Below are 22531 nucleotides of genomic sequence, written 5' to 3' on the forward strand. Positions count from 1 at the left end.
TACTAAAAAGAAATCTGCACAGAAAGGATCCAAGTTGTTTAAAACTAACTCCCACATGCCCTGGCAGGTTTGGCTCAGCGGCTAGAGCGTCATCCTGTGGTCCAAAGAGACCCAGGTTCGGTTCCCGCTAAGGGCACGTACCTTAGTTGCAGTTTGTCCCCGGCCCTGGTTGGGTCATGCGGGTGGCAGCCACTCGATGTGTACCTTTCATGTCGATGTTTCTCTCTCTCTCTCCCTCTCTCTCCCTCCTGCTCTATCTGAACAAAAAATGAAAAAATGTCCTCGGGTGAGGATTAAAAAAAAACCAACATCCGTTTTTTACATTGAAGGGAAAGGAGTCTCAACTGTTTTAAACTCAAGTCCTTCCATCCAGCAGATGCTCTGGCCTCTTAACAGGTTCTCATATATAGCTACCCCCTCCTCACAGCTGTAGGAGAGGCACTGAGTAAGGCCACTGGGGATGTAGAAAGCAAAGTTATCTGAATGCCAGCCAGGGGTCCAGTGTCAGGAAGACCAAGGTTTATCAGACTCCACTACCTCTCTCTAAAGTTCTTTTCTTATCTACAAAATTGGAACACCTGACTGTTATGAGGATCAAATAAGATTGTGCATGTATAGATTAAACCTAGTGGGAAAAAAGTGCTTGCAACACAGAAAATGCTCATTAAACGGCAGAATTTAACTTTTTAATCCTCACCCAAGGATATTTTTCCATTTTCCTTCAGATAGAATGGGGGAGGGAGAGTGGAAAGAAACATCCATGTGAGAGAGACATATCGATTGGTTGCCAGCACAGCCCCGACCAGGGCCAGGGACCAAACCACAACTGAGGTATGTGCCCCTGAATGGAACTGAACCCGAGGCTCTTTGTCTGTGGGCCGACACTCCAGCCGCTGAGCCAAACTGGCCAGGCAAATGGTAAGTTTTAAAAAAAATTTTCTCTTTATTGTTGAGCCCTGGCTGGTTAGGCTCAGCAGTTAGAAAGTAGGCCTGCCGACCAAAGGGTCTCAGGTTCGAATCAAGTCAAGGGGATGTACCTGGGTTGCAGGTTTGATCCCCGACCCCTGTTGGGGTCATGCAGGAGACAACCAATCAACATGTCTCTCCCACACTGATGTCTCCCTTCCACCTCAATTCCCTTCTACTCTCTCACAAAAAAAGAGAAAAGAAAAGGAAAGAATTACAGATGTCTCCCATTTTCTCCAGATACCCTCCTCCCCACCCCTACCCCTTCAGGGCACTGTTGTCTGTGTCCATTGGTTATACATAATTCCCCTGGTTCACCTCTTCCTGCTCCCCCACTACCATCTCTATCTAGAACCATGTTTTCAAACAATTCTTAAGACCACAAGGCATTACTTAAAGAAAACTTTAAATGTTTTACTAATCCTAAAATTCAGTATAGAAAATGTACTCTCATATAAATTTAAAGTATACAAAAAATACAGTATTTTAACCCCTTGAACATGAAAAACCCCAAACTCCGAACTACCTAGTCATTATAAATTGTCAGATAAAAATCAAATTTAAATCATAAACTATAGTATATAATGTGAAATAAAGTTAAATAGCTTTGTATTCACTAGTTTTCTTTAAAAGCAAAAAAAAAAAAAAAAACAAAACACACACACACCAAAAAGCACTATAATGCTATTTCTGTTGGCTCCACAGAAATCACTGAAAATATTACTTCCTTTAACTGTTTCTTAGGCAATAAGATGGGGAAGAATCATCATTGTCATCAAACTGGACAAGTTTTAAAAATATAAAATGTAAGGGAAAAAAAGGAAATATACAAAATGTCTATAGTATACATAAATATTTCAAGGGTTTATTAAATACTAATTGATATAGATTATAAAAAGACTAATAAGGTCAAACCAAAGACTGAGACCAAAGAGAAGAGAAATGGGATAAAAACATCAAGAATTTAAACACCAATATCTTCAGATACTTAATTACACAGATATTTCTACTTTTACTTGTCATACCTATCATTATTAATCAGAAATCCTTGTGTATTAATCTAGCCTACAACATTAACACACAAAAAAACTTCATCAGAAATGCTCCCTTCAACATTACCAATTACAGTAGCAAAGAGTGCCCTTCCCACCTCCACCCCCAAATCTACATGTCTCACAATGAGTGAGGGAATGGTTTGGTGAACCATGATTCATTTTACATGATGCAATTCAATTGAGCCATTAAAAATAATGAGTTTATAATAAGCAAAAATGCTTATATTATGGCATTCAATGAAAAAAGTAGAATGTTTTTATTTACAGTAATATCATGATTATGTCTTCAAATTAAAAATTTTAAAAAGGGGGGGCTGAGGGGGATGAAGAGAAAATATTCAATCAAAAAATTGAGGATGTGGCCCAGCCAGAGTGGCTCAGTGGTTGAGTATCGACCCTGGCACCAAGAAGTTGCCAGTTCAATTCCTGGTCAGGGCACATGCCCAGGTTGTGAGCCTGATCCCCAGTGAGGGGCATGCAGGAGGCGGCCAATCGATGCTCTCTCTCATCGATGTTTCTATCTCTCTCTCCCTCTCCCTTCCTCTCTAAAAATCAATAAAGAAAAAAAAAAATTTTTGATGTTTAAAAAAAAAAAAATTGAGGATGTGATTACTACCAGGAGTAATTTCTTTTCCTTAAAACTTTTCTGTATTTTAAAATTCCCTACAATTTTCCCTGGCCGGTTTGGCTCAGTGGTTGGAGTATTGGCCCCCAGACCAAAGAGTCGTGGGTTCATCCCCAGCCCTGGTTGTTGGGGTCATGGGGGAGGCAACCAATTGATGTGTCCCTCTAAAGTCAATGTTTCTCTCTCTCTCTTCCCACCCCATCCTTCCCACTCTGTCTGAAGATAAATAGAAAAACATCCTGGGGTGAGGATTAAAAACACATAAATAAAATTCCCTACAATTTGATGCCCTGGCCTGTGTGGCTCAGTTTGTTTGAGTCTCATCCCATGTACCCAAAGGTTGCTGGTTTGATTCCCAGCAGGGCACATACCTAGGTTTCAGGTTTCATCCTGGTCACCCTGGTCAGGGTACATATGGGAGGCAAGTGATGTTTCTCTCTCACAATGATGTTCTCTCTCTCTAAAACCAATAAACATTAAAAAATAATAATAACATACAATTACCTAAAATTTGAAAACTTTATTACTTTTAGAACTGGAAAACAAACTTTCAAACTGAGAATGATTTGTACAAAGACAATAGTTTAGAGATATATGATTCTGTTTTAGGTACTGGAAAAGAAAAACTTCTCCCTTCAAAGTCAGTAACTATGGTAAATTTTACTCCCATTTCTATAACTTAAGCCACAAATTCAATAGCCTTCTTTTCTTGCACTCCTCTATGAACCAAACAAATTTCTAAGTTTTTCTAAATCTGTAACAAAAATATATTATGTTTACATTGCAACGTAATTATGCCTAAAATTAGATTTGTCCAAAATTGAATTTGAATGCAGGTCAAGCAAGATTTTAACAAATTCTATCTATCAAAATTTCCATATACAGTGATACCTCGGTTCTCGAACATAATTCGTTCCAGGAGGACGGTCGAGAACCGAATTGTTCGAGAACCGAAGCAATGAAACCAATAGGAAAGCGTGACTCCACACAGTGTGACTCTCTCTCTGCACTCACACTGATGACGCAAGCAAGGCGCGCTGGGCCGAATGAACGCCATTCGGCTCAACTCGGCTCATCTCGGAAGTTCGAGTTCCAAATATTTGTTCGGATTCCGAGACAAAAGTTTCTCGAATCTCCATTTGGTCGAAAACCGAGGCGTTCGAGAACCGAGGTATCACTGTAAAAAGTATCTCTAGGCTGCCAGCCAATGGCCCACTTTCTTATAATACTTCTGAAAAAGAACATTCCAACTCATCAAAATGGCACAGATACCTGCCCTTCCCATTCGTTACCTATAATGACATTTATCCTGCAGTTTTGTTTCAAGACAGGTAAATAATTAACACACCATTAGCTTTCAAGGTGTGTTTTAAGGTTAATGTTTGATTCCAAGTTTCTGTACTTGACCCAATAAAAACATTGTTCAACAAGTGCTAGAGCTGTATGCATTCAATCCCTGACACCTTCTGCTTATCTTTTATACCACATAAGAGCACCCATGAGGAAAAAAGGGCCACAATTTTCTATGTTAAGCGATCTTAACACAATATAACATGGACATTTCATTCATTCATTCATTCATTCATTCATTCATTCATTCATTCATTATTTTAGAAGGAGAGGGATAGAGAGAAACATCAAAGAGGAAACATCCACTGGCTGCCTCCTCCTGCATGCCGCCTACAGGGGCTAAGCCTGCAACTCAGGCATGTACCCTGACCGGAAATCAATGGCAACCTTTCGATACACAGGATAATCCCCAGGATGATGCCCAACCAACTGAGCCACACCAGCCAGGGCAACATGGATATTTTAATATTAATAAGAGGTCCGGTCCTGAAACAAAATGAGCCTAAGAAACTGGTGAGTATGATGAATGTTTAATCAGGAATGAAAACATATTAAAAGTTTTAAAAGTTCCAGGGGTCCTGGCTGGTTTGGCTCAGCGGTTAGAGCGTCAGCCTGCGGTCCAGAGAGACCCGGGTTCGGTTCCTGCTAAGGGCATGTACCTCGGTTGCAGTTTGTCCCCGGCCCTGGTTGGGTCATGCGGGTGGCAGCCACTCGATGTGTCCCTTTCACGTAGATGTTTTTCTCTCTCTCTCTCCCTCCCACTCTATCTGGAAAAGAAAAATGTCCTCGGGTGAGGATAAAAAAAAAGTTCCAGGGAAGGAGTAAAGCACATCAGTGCTGTGTGCAATATGAGCAAGCACCCATGTTCTCTGCTTTCCCTAGAACGCCGTAACACCTGCATCCCCTTCTGGGGCCCCACCTCCAAGCTTTCCCTTAGAACTGCTTTCATTTGACTCCACCTCCCACCCAGCACACATGGGCTATCCATACCATCCAAATGAGGGCTTCATTGCATCTCCGTTCCTAATTAAATGTTACTGCCATTGCTAAACCCTCCACCCCAAATCTGTTAAATCTTTGAAACTAAAGCTAATCTCATACTTGATTACACCAAATTCAAGAAAAGCTGGAAATATCCATAAACATATTTTCATTAATTAACTCTGTTGATAATAAACTTCATCTAAACTTAAATTGACATGTATCTTTGTAGGTCAAAGATAATTTCAATTTAGATACTTATTATGTTTTAAAGACTTTAAATGACCAAATTAGTTTAATAAGTTTAATGCCCCCATCCTTGCCACTGCTTCTACAGAGAAAAGTTCAGGGCTAACCTGAGAGTAATAAAGCTAGAGAGGTATCAATCTGTACAATGGCAATTTTGACATCATACAGCTATATTCACCCTCCCATCCTAGACCTGCTGGGTTAACTCCCAACCACTATAAACCTGTCTCTTACATTAATGTAACCTGATCTGACACTGACCTTGAAAATGTCTCCACAACAATTTACAGCTCTGCAGTTTCAAGTACAACTGGGAAAACCCAAAGACTCAAATAATACTTCTCATTAATTTTTCATTTTAGAAACTGTATTTTATTAGGTTTAAAACCCAGATAAAACTCTACTCAATGTCAACTAATAAGTGTAGAAGGAATAACAGAAAAGAAAATCACCATTTTTAACCATCACATTACTAAAAGTGAAGCAAGAATCACTAATGGCCCAGCTGGTGTGGCTCAGTGGTTGAGCATCGACCCATGCACTAAGAGGTTGCCAGTTCGATTCCCAGTCAGGGCACGTGCCCAGGTTGTGGGCCAAATCCCCAGTGGGGGGCGTGCAGGAGGTGGCCAATCGATGTTCTCTCTCATCAATGTTTCTATCTCTCTCTTCCTTTCCCTTCCTCTCTAAAATCAATAAAGAAGACATTTTTTTAAGAATCATTAATGGATACTAAAACTATTGGTGATGGTTAAGAAAGAATATTTACAATCATCTCAAAGTAGCTCTGCACAGATCATCTATTTGACATGGAAACTGAAACTTTTCACTGGAAAAAACCAACAGATACCACTTTAACTTAACCCAAGTGACAAAGTTAACATCACCAATATTGGGACCACCTGATAATATGTATTTCCTAATGTGAAGAACTGAAAAAAATAATTTATGTAGTTTTCCTGCTAAAAGTGCAAAACTCAAATCTAATCTAATCATCAGGAAACATGAAAAGGAAATCTGAGATTCTTTTTTCCCCATCACCATTTATCCCCTCTATGTGCTCTTTCCCCCACTTCCTCACCCCTGCCATCACACACTGTTGAGAGTCAGTTTACAAAACTGGCTGTGCTCTTCAAAAATGTCAGCATCATAAAAGATAAAAGGTGAGAAACTATGAGATTAAAAGAGTAAAGAAGCATGACAACTAAACACAAAGTACATTTCTGGGCTGATTCTCATATTAGGGAAGGAAGATTGTTATCAAGGACATAATTAGGACGAAGAGGGATCAGAATACACTACTTCAAAATACATCACTTTGGCATACGAGTATTGTGAGCGGAAGGCAAGAGAGCAGCAGGAGACACAGGAGGAAGTCTCCGCCCTCCCCCTTTCTGCCTAAAAGCAGGCCATAAATTTCCCCTTGTGAAGATGTCCCCTTACCCCACTCCAGCACCAGAAAGAGATGACTCTGACCAATGGAGACCCTGGGACTTGAACCTGCATAAACAACCCTTACTGAAATAACCCTTCCCTTCTCTTAGTTTCTTTCCCTCATATTTACTTGCCACAATTTACCACCCCTAGAAGCCCAAACTCCTTTCTCTTTGTCTTATCATGGCTCCACCCTTTATCACCCTTTATTAAATGGTGATAATCACCCTTTATTAAAATGGCATATGAGCTCTCAAGCCCAATCACATCTTTGGGTTTTCACTTATTCCTATGAGTCTCCTGTGTTCATGAAAAACAAACCCTTTCTCTAGTTAATCTGTCCCCTGTAAGTTTAATTCGGCCCCCATCCACTGAGCTAGAACATAGAGGGAAGTTACTTTCCCTCCCCTATAGGAACACTGGTAAAATTTAAATATCATCAATGTTAAATTCTCTGAATTGAATAACTGAATTGTGATTCTGTAACAGAATATTCTTGTTCTTAGAAAATATACCTCAACTTTTTAGTAGTAAAGAGTGCATGGCCCGTAATGCAAATGCAGCAAATTGTTACTGTTGGTAAATGTATGGAATTCTAGTCCTACAACTCTGTAAGTTTGAATTATTTTAAAACATAAAGTTAAAAACAAAACTCTACTAAATACTGATAAATCAGTATCTGGCTATCAGTAGAAGATAGAAAAACAGAACTTACCCCAGTTCATTTCAGAGCAGTATAAAAAGTAATATTTAAGGTGAGTTTCCTCACCTAAAAACCCTTGTTTTACCTCCTGCCCCCTTAATTATTCATTCATTCAACAAATGTTTACTGAGCAAAACATCCCTAACACAAATCTGTACCATGGAGAAGGTGAGACCTGGACTGCAGTTCGATTTTACAGAATGAGTAATGACAGCACTGGTCAGGAAGGGAGAGTACAGGGCATCATGGGGTGAGACGCCCTGCAGGTCAGGTGGAAGAAATTCCAGCAGCAGCATGTTGGAGCACCTGTACACGGGAGACTGGTGACACAATGAAACTGTAAGACAAGCAGGAATTAGATCATTAAGGCCTTTCTGTATGGCTCTGCGGGGATTTGAACCTTGTCCTGTCAGCTTTAGCAAGACTTGGGCCTTTGCTTTTCTATTCTCGGTATATACCAAGGGTTCTCACCTGGTCAACCTCAGCCCAAGAACAACTGACTCTGAATCCAAGGACCTGAGGTAGACAAGGATATCTAAACACAAAAAGGAGAGACTCCTGAACTCTAACGCTTTCCTTCAGAGCAGACATTCCTTTTCCTGTTACAAACATCACCTCTACTCATACTGGTTTGCCTGGAACTGTCCCTATTTGTGCACTGAAAGTCCCTTGTCAAGCACGACCACCCACCCACCTACCCACACCATGTTAGAACCAGGACCGTTCATGCCCCATCTCTAGCTCTGATTCTCTATCCTTGCCTGCCTGTTGTGTTTCCATTTGGAGGACCAACTCAGCTGCCAAGGGAACTCTGGGTGATTCCAGAATTAAATTAATCTAAAAAAGAAAGATGAAGATTCACTACTGCTAAATACAATTAAAAATAAAAAATTTCTGCCCTGGCTGGTTTGGTGCAGCAGTTGGAGCGTTGGCCTGCGGTACAGAGAGACCCGGGTTCGGTTCCCGCTAAGGGCACGTACCTCGGTTGCAGTTTGTCCCCGGCCCTGGTTGGTTGTGCGGGTGGTAGCCACTCGATGTGTCCCTTCACATCGATGTTTCTCTCTCTCTCTCTTCCTCTCTCTCCCTCCCGCTCTATCTGAACAAAAAAAATGGAAAAATGCCCTCGGGTGAGGATCAAAACAAAACAAAACAACAAAAAATAAAAAATTTCTAAACCCTCCATTACAGGAAGTCAGGAATTCTGGGGGGGGGGGGGGGGGGGGACAGCAGCATCAGAATAAATGCAGCCTCCTCAAGCTAACAACTCTTCTTTCACTCAGCTATATTACAATTAAACCCAATACATTACAGAACAAATACAGATGAGAGGAAAGGAAGAGTCGTGCTTGAATCCATTTGTTACCTGCAAAGCCTTGGGCTCATGACCTCACCTCTGACTCAGCTCATTTCTACAATGAGATGCACAAAGACATCGGGCCCCAGGCTCTCTTGCTCCCCTACATAATCCACAACACATACATTTAGTTCATTAGCCAAGTGAAATGTGCAAATCACTAAAATGAGATGGGGGATGTGGAAAAAGAATTGTATGTACTGGAGGGAGGAAGTTGAAGCCATTTGAATACTCACAGTCCCTTTCACAAAACATTTTTAAGATACTCCTATTTTATACTTGACTTATTATTATGTTCACTATTACTTAGAAACAAAGAACACTTAAGGATACGTTAAATTATCATTCACTGGTTGGATTAATCCATCGTGAATTTTGGTCAAAAATTAGAAATTTAGCTTCCAATCTAATTACAGATTTCACATACCAATCAATAGCTTCTTATTAAAAATTCTTTAATTTATCGATTTGAGAGACAAAGAAAGAGAGAGATTAATTTATGTTCCACTTATTTTGCATTCATTGGTTGATTCTTATATATGCCCAGGCCAGGGATCAAACCACCAACCTTGGTGTATCCAGATGATGCTCTAACCAAGTGAGCTACCAAGAGCTTTTGAGTATCATTAGTTTTCAAGGAACTAACTTTGTTTACATAAATCACACTTGTGCCTAACTCCTAAGAGTATTAAAAAACCTAAAATAAGTAGCATTAACCACTATCTATTCTTCTATACACACAACAAAGAGTATTCTTTATATTACATAATGATCTATTAAAAAGTTGTAATTTTTCCAAATGGAGCAGTTTTATCTGATTATTTTTAGTATCAATTACTTCCTAGTGGCCACTCAAGGAAATACTTTAGATGAAGTGGACAAATTCTTTGAAAAAACACAATTTACCAAAGTTAACATCTGAAGAAACAGAAAATCTGAAGAGGCCTATACCTTTTAAAGAAAATGAATTATAAAATTTGATTATTAAAAACTCCAAGCCCAGATGGCTTCACTTGTGATTCTTCTAAATATTTAAATAACTCCAATCTTCAAAACTAACTCTTCAGGACAGAAAAAAGAGAGACTACTTCCCAACTCTTCCTATGAGACCAGCATAAACTTGACACAAAAACCTTACAAGGATAGTAAAATTACAGACCTATCTCTCAAACAAAAAACATAAAAATCCTAAACAAAATCCTACCAAACTGAAACCAGAAATATAAAAAAGGAAAATGGCCAGTTTGGTTCAGCCGACGTTAGCACGTCGGCCTGCAGTCCAGAGAGACCTGGGTTCTCTCTCTTCCTCTCTCTCCCTTCCACTCTATCTGAACAAAAAAAATGGAAAAATGTCCTCGGATGAGGATAAAAAAAAATATATCAGTCTTGGCTGGTGTGGCTCAGTGGTTGGAGCATCAGCCCGTAAACCAAAGGGTCTTGGGCTTGATTCCTGGTCAGGAGGAAGTACCCTGGCCCTATCAGGGTGCATGCAGGAGGCAACCAATGGATGTGTCTCTGTCACATCGATGTCCCCCCACCCCCGCATCTCTAAAAATCAATGAAAAAAATATCCTCTGGTGAGGATTAACAACAAAAATCAATCACTTTATCAGGACCTACAATAAAACTACAGTAATTAAGATAGTGTGGGTGCTGGCACAAGAATAGACAATGAAACAATAATATGTGGCAACAGACCCACATAAGTTTACTTTATTAATGATAAAGACAATACTGTAGTACAGAAGGGAAAAGAACAGTCCTTCCAAATAAAAATTAGATTGTTTATCCAGATGGAAAAAGTGAATCTTGACTCCTGCCTCACATCACACACAAAAATCAATGCCAGGTAGATTTATGTATCTAAATGCACGAAATCAAACAATAACGTTATTAGGGAAAAAAAGATAGGCGAATACCTTCATGTCCTTGGAATAAGTAGAAATTCCTTAGACAAGATATAAAAAGCACTAATCATAAAGGGGAAAAAGAAATTGACAACCTGGACTACATTAAATTTACAACTTGTGTTCATTAAATGATCTGATTAAGAGAGTGAAAAAGCAAGCCAGAGTAGAATATATAAAAAAAACTCCTACAAATCAATAAGCACAAGGCAGACAAGCAAATTGAGTGGGCAAAAAGGACTTCACAGCACAGGATATCAAAATAGTCAATAAATTTCATAAGCAGTCAGAGTAATACAAATTAAACAAGAATGAGCTACTACCATACACCCATTAGAATAGCTAAAATGAAGACCAACAAGACCAAGTGTGGGGAGAATGTGGAGCCTAGAGAACCTGCTTACATGCATCCTGATAGGGCCAGGGTACTTCCTCCTGACCAGGAATCAAGCCCAAGACCCTTTGGTTTACGGGCTGACACTCCAACCACTGAGCCACAGCAGCCAAGACTGATTTTTTTTTTATCCTAGAGAACTGCTGATCGAGTTGTAAACTGGAAGTATCTGCTACAGCTGAACATACCACATACCATACATCCCGAGTAATTCCATTCCTAAGTGTATACCCAATTGAAATATGTACATATATTCAACAAAAAACACGCACAAGAAGGTTCAGAACTGCACTTTCTTAATAAAACAGCAAACAAGCCCAATGTTCATCAACATTATGACAAGTAAATAAATACTGACATTCATATAATATTAGATACAACATTGAATGAATCTCACAAACTAAAAATGTTAAGTGAAAGAAATGCAACACAAAAGCCCAACACAAAATCATACTATATGATTTCCATTATATAAAGTGAAAAATAAGTAAAGGTAATCAAGTCAGTATGGGGGTAGTGCCTGGGAGGGGTCACTATTTGTTCCTTGAGCTGGGCACTGACTACAGGTGTGTTCACTTTATACAGCTTTGTGATTTATGCACTTGCCTGTTCAGTGAAATTGATTTAATTTAAAGTTTATTTTGAAAGAGAAGAAAACAATCCTTGACACAATATATAAAAATTCTTCATTTACCACAGTGGGTATGAAATACCAAAAACTCCCAGAGTAAGAGGGGAAAGGAGAAAACGTTACTGAGCATTTAAATTCTATTATCTGGTTTAACAGTATCCTCAAAACAAAGCTAAGTATCACCTCCACTTAACAGGGATTTGGAATAACTTATCAAAAGCCTTTTAACTAATAAATGGGAAAGGTAGAATTCTTAAAATTTTGTCTGCTTCCAAACTTTTATTTCCACATATACATTATGATCTCAAAAAAGGTATCTATTTACACTGATTTGCTCGTCAAAATAAACTGCATCTGGAGATGTTCCTTTTGATCTCTCCAAGGGGTTGAAAATCACTGGACCCAACTTCAGATAAAAGAAGCAAAATAACAGAATATTTTATTTTTAACTGAATCTGCATAAACATCTAAGTAAATATTGCTTTAAACGTAAAGCCTTAGCAACTGAAATCAGTCCTATCCACTTACATTTCTCTTGGCCTTTTTTGTCAAGAAACAGAGGTGCTCAATTAACACACAATAACTAACTATATATCTCACTACTTTTTCTAATATCTTTATTCCATTCAGCTGAAGACTAAACATGACTTACTGTTTGACACAAACACTACATAATGACTTCTTGCTCTATTAAAATGAAAAGCTCTACCATAACAGTGATTATCATCATAAAGGAGGTTCAGACATAGTTAAACAAACTAGATAAGTTAATTTTATAGAAACTACAATGTACTGTGTAATTTTTTCTTCACTCAATACAAACAACAGAGTAAGCATTTTGTCAGAGCATGTGCTGGTTACACAAGACAGATTACATATATGTACATATGTATGTATGTGTGTGTGTTTGTGTGTATTGTCTGTGTATATGTATGTGTGTACCTATGCTAAAGAAGCTTTAAGAAAATTTTTTATTTTCCTACTCTTGGCCAAAGTATGGACCTAACCCATATGTAAAAAAATGTTGGCATTTTCCTAATGTTCAACAACAGGAAAAGCTACAGGTTTGCAAAGACTGAGTGTAAAAACAATATTTTCCTTCAGAATTCTGTTCAGACAGAGTGGGACAAAAGTAGGTTCACAGTTGTTTGTATGAAAAATAACACAAGAATTCTCTATTTCAAGTACTCCAAACTGTAAAACCACTTTTACCCCACCCTGTAGGTCAATGGAAATGTGTCCAAAAAGAAGAACACTGTTTGGCAATGCCTTATTTCGCATATTTTATTGAAGAGAGTAGGAAACCAAAGTCAATATATTATATAAGCAATAAAGAATTCCTCCTGCCCTGGCCAGTTTGGCTCAGCAGTTAGAGCGTCGGCCTGTGGACCAAAGAGTCTCAGGTTTGATTCTAGTCAAGGGCATGTACCTTAGTTGTGGTTAGGTCCCCAGTCCTGGTCAGTGTCATGAGGAAGGCAACAAATCAATGTGTTTCTCTCATACTGATCTTTCTTTCTCTCTTTCTCTTTCTCTCCATCTCCCCCTCCTCCCATCTAAAGATAAATGGAAATATATCCTTGGGTGAGGATTAAAAAAAAAAAAGAATTACTCCTTGCCCTGGCCAGTTTGGCTCCGTTTAGAGCACTAGCCCTCAGACCGAATGAAGGATCTTGGGTTCAATTCCCAGTCAAGGTCATGTACATGGGTTGCAGGCTCGATCCCAGCCCCCATTGGGGTCATACGGGAGGCAACTAATTGATGTCTCTCTCTCACACATCAATGTTTCTTTCTCTCTCTCTCCCTTCCACTCTATCTAAAAATCAATGGAAAAATATCCTTTGGTGAAGATTAAAAAATAAGAATTACTCCTTTTAAGATACTAATACAGTAGCATATAGAAATTACAGCTTGCTGCCCTGGCCGGTTTGGCTCAGCAGTTAGAGCATCAACCCATGGACCAAAGAGTCTCGGGTTCAATTCAAGTCGAGGGCACGTACCTCAGCTGTGGCTCAATCCCCAGCCCTGGTTGGGGTCATGTGGGTGGTCACCAATCGATGAGTCCCTCTCACATAGATGTCTCTCTCTCTCTCTCTTTCCCTCCCTCCCTCTCTCTCACACTCTATCTGAAGATAAATGGAAAAATATCCTCGACTGAGGATTTAAAAATTAAAAAACATTTTAAAAGCAATTACAGCTAGCCTAATTACAGTTCAATTTACATACGACATGTAAATGCCTAATTTAGGTTGTTCTATTATTTGTCCATATTTTTTTTATCAACAAAATTCTGCACTTTCCTAAAAACACTCAAAATAGTGTTTGGCATAACATTATTTAACACGTACATATAAAGATTTAGAAATTAGGGTTTTTTCCCCTCATGTGTAGCTATACAAAACTGTAAAAATGGCTGTGTAATCTCAGTACAGTGTTATATACAAAATAAAAGCTTTTAAAATTAAAATACCAGGGTGCCTATTAGATACTTTTCTTCTCATTAACAGTACCAGAGGCCTCTCAATAGGTTACTTGGAATTCAGATAGAAAGCACTGAACAGTGTGCCAGATTTTCATCCATTAACAAACATTTACTGAGCTGTACTAAATGGAAAGATAGAAGATGAAAAGACTCAATTGTCTCTGAAAGATTCTGCCATCCATTCAAAGCAAAAATCTAACTTTATCTACTTTTTAAGACTATTTCGCAAGATTTTCATCTTACATTTCCTGCTCAGATCATCTCACAATTCCATCATGTCCTTTCTTTTGGTCTCTACACGCAAACCTTAATGCTCAGCAAATGCAGTCTCTTTTTCATGTCTAATATTTAGTATAGAATCTCTGCTTGAAATAGAGAAGTACCTGAATTATATGGGTGCTTCAAAGATTACTGACTATAAGTAAGATATGCTGGAGACTTATAAATATTCTAATTTTATAGTGAGAAAATAAAAGCTAAGTCTAGACAGGCCAACATGATCTCCCCTTAACCCACAGCTGGTTATTTAGAAGTAAAACTAAACTAGAGCATAGGTTTCTTTACCACTCATTATTTTACACTATACATTCAGTTCCACCAACCAATCATGCCTCAATAATTCAGAATTTTGTTTTTCCTGAGTTAACCTATTACTTGTCACTATATGTGCAGACACAGCTTAAATGAAGCATCTATAGATAGCATTTGGGGGAGTCCATGTACCTCCTATAATTGTATGTAACAGCATGAGAATGTACATTTTTCTGGGGGTAAGATTAATATTTTTCATCAAATCAGGAGGCTCCAGAGAGTAAAGACCATGGGCTCACATCAAGTACATGAGACACACAAAAAGTTTAAGCTGGTTCAAAATACAGATTCAAAGATGATGTATTTATTCATGCATAACAAAAGGAGATTGGCTACTTAGGGAAAGTTAGCAATATTTAAGGCTAACTATTATACTTGGCATTACTAAAATAGTTGGACCATTTGCTCCAGCACAGACAATTCTCAATACAGAGAACTTGTCTGTAAAATATTGTTCTCAAGCCCTCTCTTCCTTTTTCATTTTCCATTATAAATATAGACATACATCTCAGTGTTAAAAATTTTAGAAGGAAAAACATAAGCTAATCTAATCACATTAAGAGTATAGCATGATTTTCTCTAACATACTTATTTCAATAAAAATTACCAACTAAATTTTATCAAATGGTAGTTATGTGCCAGAAATCAGCTAAGAGCTTAAGAAACTCATTTTTTCACAACCTCAAGAAGTAGAAACTGTTATGACCAGTTCACCAAAAGGAAAGTTGTCATATACCCTGCTCCTCAGCTATAAACTAGAGGAAACTGAATTTGAACCCTGGTCTCTCCAACATCAAAGACTTGATCTTAAACATCCCTATAATGCTAAAAATGAAATATTAATATTTAATTTTGCAAATTAATATTTAATTTTGAGTGGCTTAAAATGCCACTCATCAGAGCTACCCCTGAGTGATGGTTGTGCAGCAGGACCTGTAAGAGGAGAGGCCACTCAAGCCTTTGGGATCATCATGTTAATCTCTCCCTCCTAGGCTGTTACCAATAGAAGGAAGACAGAAATCCTGGAATCCCAAAATATCAGATATGTCTACTGCCTTTCTTTTCCCCTTCCAATAGGGCTACTAATCTAACTCCTTAATCAAAGAAGCTTTCTATACCATTTCAAGATCAGTTTTTTTTTTGTTTTTGTGGTTTTTTTTATCCTCACCCGAGGACATTTTTCCATTTTTTGTTCAGGTAGAGTGGGAGGGAGAGAGAGGAACAGAGAGAGAGAGAGAAACATCAATGTGAAAGGGACACATCGAGTGGCTGCCACCCGCACAACTGACCAGGGCCGGGGACAAACTGCAACCGAGGTACGCGCCCTTAGCGGGAACCGAACCCGGGTCTCTCAGGACCGCAGGCCGACGCTCTAACCGCTGAGCCAAACCAGCCAGGGCTCAAGATCAGTTTTTAAACTGAGATCCTTCTCTCCTTATGGTTTGCTGGCATGTTCTAATCCTCAAAAGAATTTCCAAGTGTGTTTTTTATTTTTTTAATCCTCACCCGAGGACATTCTTGCATTTATCTCCAGAATAGAGCAGGAGGGAGAGAGGGAGGAAGAGAGAAAAACATTGATGTGAGAGAGACACATCAAGTAGTCGCCACCCACACGACCCCAACCAGGGCCCGAGACAAACTGCAACCAAGGTACGTGCCCTTAGCGGGAACCAAACCCATAACTCTTTGGTTCGCAGGCCAATGCTCCAACCACAGAGCCAAACTGGCCAGGGCTATTCTAAAAACCTTAACACAGACACTTGGTGTCACTACGAGTCTCAAAAACCAAAACAGTAAGGCCAAATTTTAAGTATTTAATGTCTTATTTCCAGTAAGTCTTATAGACATCCTCAGACAATGCTTTCTTGTGGCATCTTCTCAGTCATTTAAATGATGCTGAGCAATCTGTGCCCTATATAACTTTGTACATTAATGGAGAACCAACAATTCATTGATCATTTTAGATAAATAAGAAAGCCATTTGTACTCTGAATTTGTTTTAACAAAGGCCTTCTTACATTACTGAAAATTTCAATTTCATCAGCTAGACCTCAAAAATATAGTCGACCCTCAAACAAATGCCATGAGGGTCCACTTATATGTGGATTTTTATTCAATAAATACCTGTATTGCTTTTGATCTATGGTTGCAGAAGGCCATTATACATAGGAAGCTTGAGCACCCAAGGATTTTGGTATTTGCGGGGGGGGGGGGGGGGGTCAGTGCCCCTCAAGCCCCTCGTTGTTCAAGGACCAAATGTAAAGCTTCCTATGTCTTCATACAGTGACTGTACAGCAGCACACAAGCAGCCCTACTTTTTAGCCAACACACATTCCTAAAGACTGGCAGATAGAATTTGGAAAATCCTAACTGCCTGTATGTCCAGAAAGAAGTTCATTTGTGAATAGATTGTCATTCGGCTTCTGTCAAAAGCCTGAATGAGACAACTGATATTTCAGGGAAATCATCTGAAAGATAAATTAATTAAACTCTAATTAATCAAGTCACCAGAATGATGTACACCTGTATTACTAAAGCTTTTCTATCATGCCTGAGGCTTTTATCCAGTTTCTCTAAAATGGCATGTGAAAAATGTTTCTTTATCATTTGTACAACATTTTGTCCTTATATTATTAATATCATTTTATGTAAGAAATTAAACAATCACTTATTTTTCATACAAGAGTAAAGTCTGTTTCTCCTGGTTAATTGGTATACTTCCTTTCATTAATCAATGCCAACTCTAGTTAATACCATTTCCTCTTTCCCTTTGACTCATAATTTAAATTAAAAAAAAAACAACAACTTTTAGTTACATGCAGATGCTGAGCTATCCTTGCCCTAACCTTCTCATCTAATTCCCTCCAGCCCCTTCCATGCTGTATTTCTCAACCTTTACCATTTTCAGTCCTTTCAAACACCTATTATTATAAACCCATCTCAAATCCTTTCTCAAACTGGACAAATAATAAAACATGTACATCCATCGGGCTTTCAAAATGAGTTAAACTCTTGAATGTTCAAAAAAGTGGAGCATAAGGTAAACAAGACCAATCATTTGGCTCCAACTTACTATTTATATGAGTTAAATACAGACCTTTCCAGTCTTGTCCTCCAGCAGCCAAGAGCACAACCTAGCTCCGTGATGGACCAACAAAATAAACTCAGTTATCTGAATATCCACTAGCCAAACACTGATGGGAACTGAGATCTTAAAAATGAATTAATCCTGGGCCTCGAGGAGATGAAAGTCTTTCTTGACAAGGAACTATCATGTCAGGAACAGCCCTGAGAAAACTCTTATTGCAGTAAATTCTGAGTCCAATGTTTTGATGATCGAGAAAGAATATGGCCTGGCTGAGGTCGCTCAGTTGGTTGAGTGTTATCCTGTACAATAGAAGGCTGCTGTTTTGATTCCAAGTCAGGGTGCATAACTGGGTTGTGAGTTTTTTGTTTTTGTTTTTTATCCTCACCTGAGGACATTTTTGCATTTAACTTCAGACAGAACAGGAGGGAGAGAGGGAGAAAGAGAGAGAGAGAGAAAAACATTGATGTGAGAGAGACACATCAACTGGTAGTCACCCACATGACCCCAACTGGGGCCGGGGACAAACTGCAACCAAGGTACATGCCCTTACGGGAAAGGAACCTGGGACTCTGGTCCACAGGCCTACGCTCTAACCGCTGAGCCAAATCGGTCAGGGCTGGGTTGTGAGTTTGATCCTAGGTCAGGGTGCATACAGACAGCAACCAATCGATGTATCTTTCTAACATCAAAGTTTCTCTCTCTTTCCCCTCCCCTTCCTCTCTCTAAGCATGTTCTAGGGTGAGGATTAAAAATATAAAAATCACACAGGAAAAAAGAAACAATCTGGCCACTTCTGGGCATGTATTCCAAAGAAATGAAAGCAGGGACTCAAACAGATATTTGTACACCTGTTTGCAGCAGCATTATTCACAAAGCCAAAAGGCAGAAGCCACCCAGGTGTCCTATGGATGAATGGATACATAAAATGTGTTGTATTACATATACAATGGACCATTATTCAGCCTTAAAAAAGAAGGAAATCCTGCCCTGGCTGGTTTGGCTCAGCGGTGAGAAAACTGGCCTGCGGACCAGAGAGTCCCAGGTTTGGTTCCCGCTAAGGGCACATACCTTGGTTGCAGTTTGTCCCCAGCCCCGGTTGGGGTTGTGTGGTTGGCAGCCACTCGATGGCGTCTCTCTCACGTCGATGTTTCTCCCTCTCTTTCCCTCTCTCCCCTCCCACTCTATCTGAAGATAAATGCAAAAGTGTCCTCGGTTGGAGGATAAAAAAAAAAAGAAGGAAATCCTGACACATGCCACAACATAAGTGAACCCTGAAGATGTATAAGTGAAATACAGCAGTCATAAAAGGACAAATATCGTATGACGCCACTTATATGAGGTTCCAACAGTAGTCATATTCATAGACAAAGTTGAATGATGGCTGTCGGGGGCTGGAAGGAGGGTGGAATGGGGAGTTAGTGTTTAATGGGTACAGACTTTCAGTTGAGAAAAAGGAAAAAGTTCTGGAGATGGATGGTGCTGATAGTTACAAAACAATGCGTGTACTTAATGGCACAAAACTACACTTAGAAATAGTTAAAATGATAAATTTTGTTACATATATTTTACCACAAATAAAAGGAAAAAATCTGAAATATTCAGATGAGAGGTCACCTGAACATTTAAGGTTAGACAGTGTTTCCTTCATTCAACAAGTATTAACTAAGGACTTACCTACATGCTACATAGATTCTTCCTCTAAAATCCACTTACAACAACACCGTAATGCAACGAAAAGAGCACACATGCAACGGCTCTGAAATCAAACCATGGCAGTCCTGGCTCTGCCACTTCGACTCATAACTCTGGGCAATAATTGAAGTCTTAGTTTTGCGTGTGTAACATAAGGACTGTGTCTCAGAGTCACAGGAAGGACTAAATGAGAATGTATATAAAAGCACCTGAGCCCTGGCAGGTTTGGCTCAGTGGTTAGAGCACCAGCCTATGGACCAACGGGTCTCGGGTTCAAGTTCCGGTCAAGGCCACATACCTAGATTGCAGTTTCAACCCCCTGCCCCGGTTGGGATCATGCAGGAGGCAACCCAATTGATGTGTCTTTCTCACATTGATGCTTCTCCCTCTCCCCCACACCCCCACTTCTTCCCACTCTATCTAAAAATCAAAGGAAAAATATCCTCCTCGGGTGACAATTAACAAAAACAAACATACAAACAAAAAAAGCACCTGAAACATATTGGCATATAACAAAGAAACTCTTCTAATTAATACAGTCTCCATCTCTCCTTTGCCACAAGTAATACTCACAGGATGTTAAGTTCACAAGCAGAAGAATGTCTATTAAATATCTACTTTCTCCAATGAAACAAGCGTCTTACATGTCAGGCAGAAGCAGGGAATAAATATCTCAATGTCATAAAAGTCATTCTTCCTAGAAGGTAACACTGAACATACTACCCAATATACAACACCACAAAATCACTACCAAATAAGATCATGACCCACATCAAAATAAAGTGTCTTCTAAAACCAAGATAATAAAACTCAGGAATGGCAAAACAACCTCACTATACAATTCCTACACAGAACCACAAGCATTATACAGTAGACAGAGCTTAACCTTTAATGATGTGATGGTAGCAGAAAAAGCGAGCCCTTACTAAAATCAGTTCAGGAAAAGAAAGTCTTTGCTCCCCAAATTAAATTTGACTAATACATCTTTTCTTGAAACAGCATTTCACTGCCATGCATAAACCCATAAACCAACATTACCATTTAAATGCTTCAAGTGACCATATTAAAAGCAATCTTCAGTGTTTCTAACCTATAGACAAAGTTTTATAAAACTGTGTGTGTATACGTGGCATACAGTGCATATAATATATATCGAGCACATGTAGCTAACTAGTTTTAAAGACAACACGTGGCAAAATAAACTGATTATTCCAGAACATAGTTCCTACAGGTATTAGTAATACTAAAATTACTATCCACTAGCCACCTCCTCCAGAATCCTGTACCACCACCCATCCTGTAATAAATTAATGGAGCTCTTGGTTAAGATAGGTATTTTTATTTAGAAGTTTTAATGTTTATATCAACACTTTTCAATTTAGTTAACCTTTTATTGAAGCATATTAAAAATACATAATTTCCAAGTTACCTAACTTTTGTTCTTTTCCTTTCACTGACTACTGCACTTTAAGCAGCAGCAACACGAAGGCAACTGAAAATCAGAATTGTAAAGATTCAGAAAGGTCAAAGAACCAAGCACCGCAAAAAGCAAAGACTTCAAAGTAACACTCTTGAATTAGGTGACTGTTTTTAAACAGCGCTCCTTAGAAGAACACGTAGACTTACAGGGATCAGTAATGCGTGCCTTTCCAGCAAGACTTTTTTCACCAAAAAAACTCACTCAACACTACAGAGCAAGGGCTCCCCACTCATCTCCGTTTTTGCAAATCTTCGGGCTATTGAGGATACACTCGTGGTTTGCTGGCACTGCGGGGCCGGCAAAGCCATCGGGACCGCTCAGCTTTTCTCGGTAACCTACATAAATCTGGTGTGCTAACTTAAAACACACACTGATTTCTCAAAGATTTAAAGCCCTAACGAGAGGCTCCTCTGCAGGGTCCAGAAGTTCTGGCACAAAAACATCGGAGGGGAGGGGCGGAAAGATGGCCTCGGCCACCCGTCCCCTGGGACCCAGACCTGGTCACCTGCCAATAAACAGGAACAAGCCTCCCCGTTCTCCCCCGCGCCGCCCCGAAGGTTCGCGCTGTCCTGCCAGCATCCGCAGCCAGGCTTCCTTCCCTCCCGGCCCTTCCGAAGGTGTCCCCTGGGGCCCGGAGCGGTGGCCGCCAGCACCGCAGGTCCCCGGGATGCTCCCGAGGCGCCGCTGCCGAGGCCACCGCACTCCGAGCGTAACTGGACCTGTCAAAGCCCTGCTCTCCGCGGGCCGGACCGAGCGCTCAGGACGCGCTCGGCTCCGGGTGCGGGGCGCCCGCGTCCCCATCCAGGTCGGAGCGGCCGCACAAAGTCCCTCCCAAGCGGCGGCTCAGGAGGGGCGCCAGGGTGAGGGCAGGGGCAGGCGCAGAGCCCGGCGGGCGGACGCGGGCCCCGCAGGCCGCGCCGCCCCGGACCAGGCGAGGCCCGCCATCTGCCCGCGCCGTCTCCGCCCCGCAGGCCAGGCCGGAGCGCGGGCCCAGGGCCGGGGCGCCCACGCGGGCCGGGCGGGGCCGCTCCCCGCCCCGGACACAAAGCGGCTCCGCGGGAGCCCGCCTCACCTGCAGCACGGGGCGCCGCGGGCCTTCGAGAACCATCGGACCCCTCTCCGGCGCGTGCGTCACAGCCCAGGCCTCCCGGTGCCGCCCGGAGCCGCCGCCGCCGCCATTTCCTCCCGCTCGCCGTCGCCTCGTTCCCGCTGTCAGGTTACTCCATTCACCTGGGCCTGCAGCAGCCTGCGCCGCGCCGCGCCTCCGCCTCGACCCCTCCCGCCGGCGCCTGCGGAGACTGCGCAGCGCCCGGCTCGCCCGCAGCCCGCGCACGGCCCGCGGCAACGGCGCACCGCCGCTTGGAGAATCCCACCGGCGCCCACGCCGCCCCGTCCGCCCACCACGCTCCGCTCGCCCCGCGTCCGCATGAGAGCGAGCCTGTGATTGGACAGAGCGCGGCGGTGAAAGGTTAATCCCGGCCCCTCAGCCATTCAGGAGCCGGGAGACAGCGACGCGGCGGCGGAGGCCGAGGTGGTGTTTGCGGCCCAGCGCCGG

At 40.9% G+C, this 22531-nt stretch overlaps 1 protein-coding gene across 7 annotated transcripts in view; it reads right to left on the minus strand.

Annotated features, from left to right (window-relative positions):
- DICER1 (dicer 1, ribonuclease III) overlaps positions 1 to 22243 on the minus strand; it is a 69048-nt gene extending 46805 nt beyond the window's left edge. For 3 of the 7 annotated variants that reach the window (XR_004958583.1, XR_004958584.1, XM_036253297.1), the window contains exon 1: positions 22049 to 22224. The gene's annotated coding sequence lies outside the window, so the exon portion shown is untranslated. Of the gene's footprint in view, positions 1 to 7518; positions 7859 to 22048 lie in introns of those variants that run through there. The other 4 variants (XM_036253290.1, XM_036253271.1, XM_036253280.1 and 1 more) reach the window with 4 other exon arrangements.
- Positions 22244 to 22531: the final 288 nt, after the last annotated feature.

This window comes from Molossus molossus, unplaced genomic scaffold (genome assembly GCF_014108415.1).
Source record: "Molossus molossus isolate mMolMol1 unplaced genomic scaffold, mMolMol1.p scaffold_m16_p_1, whole genome shotgun sequence".
NCBI lineage: Eukaryota > Metazoa > Chordata > Mammalia > Chiroptera > Molossidae > Molossus > Molossus molossus.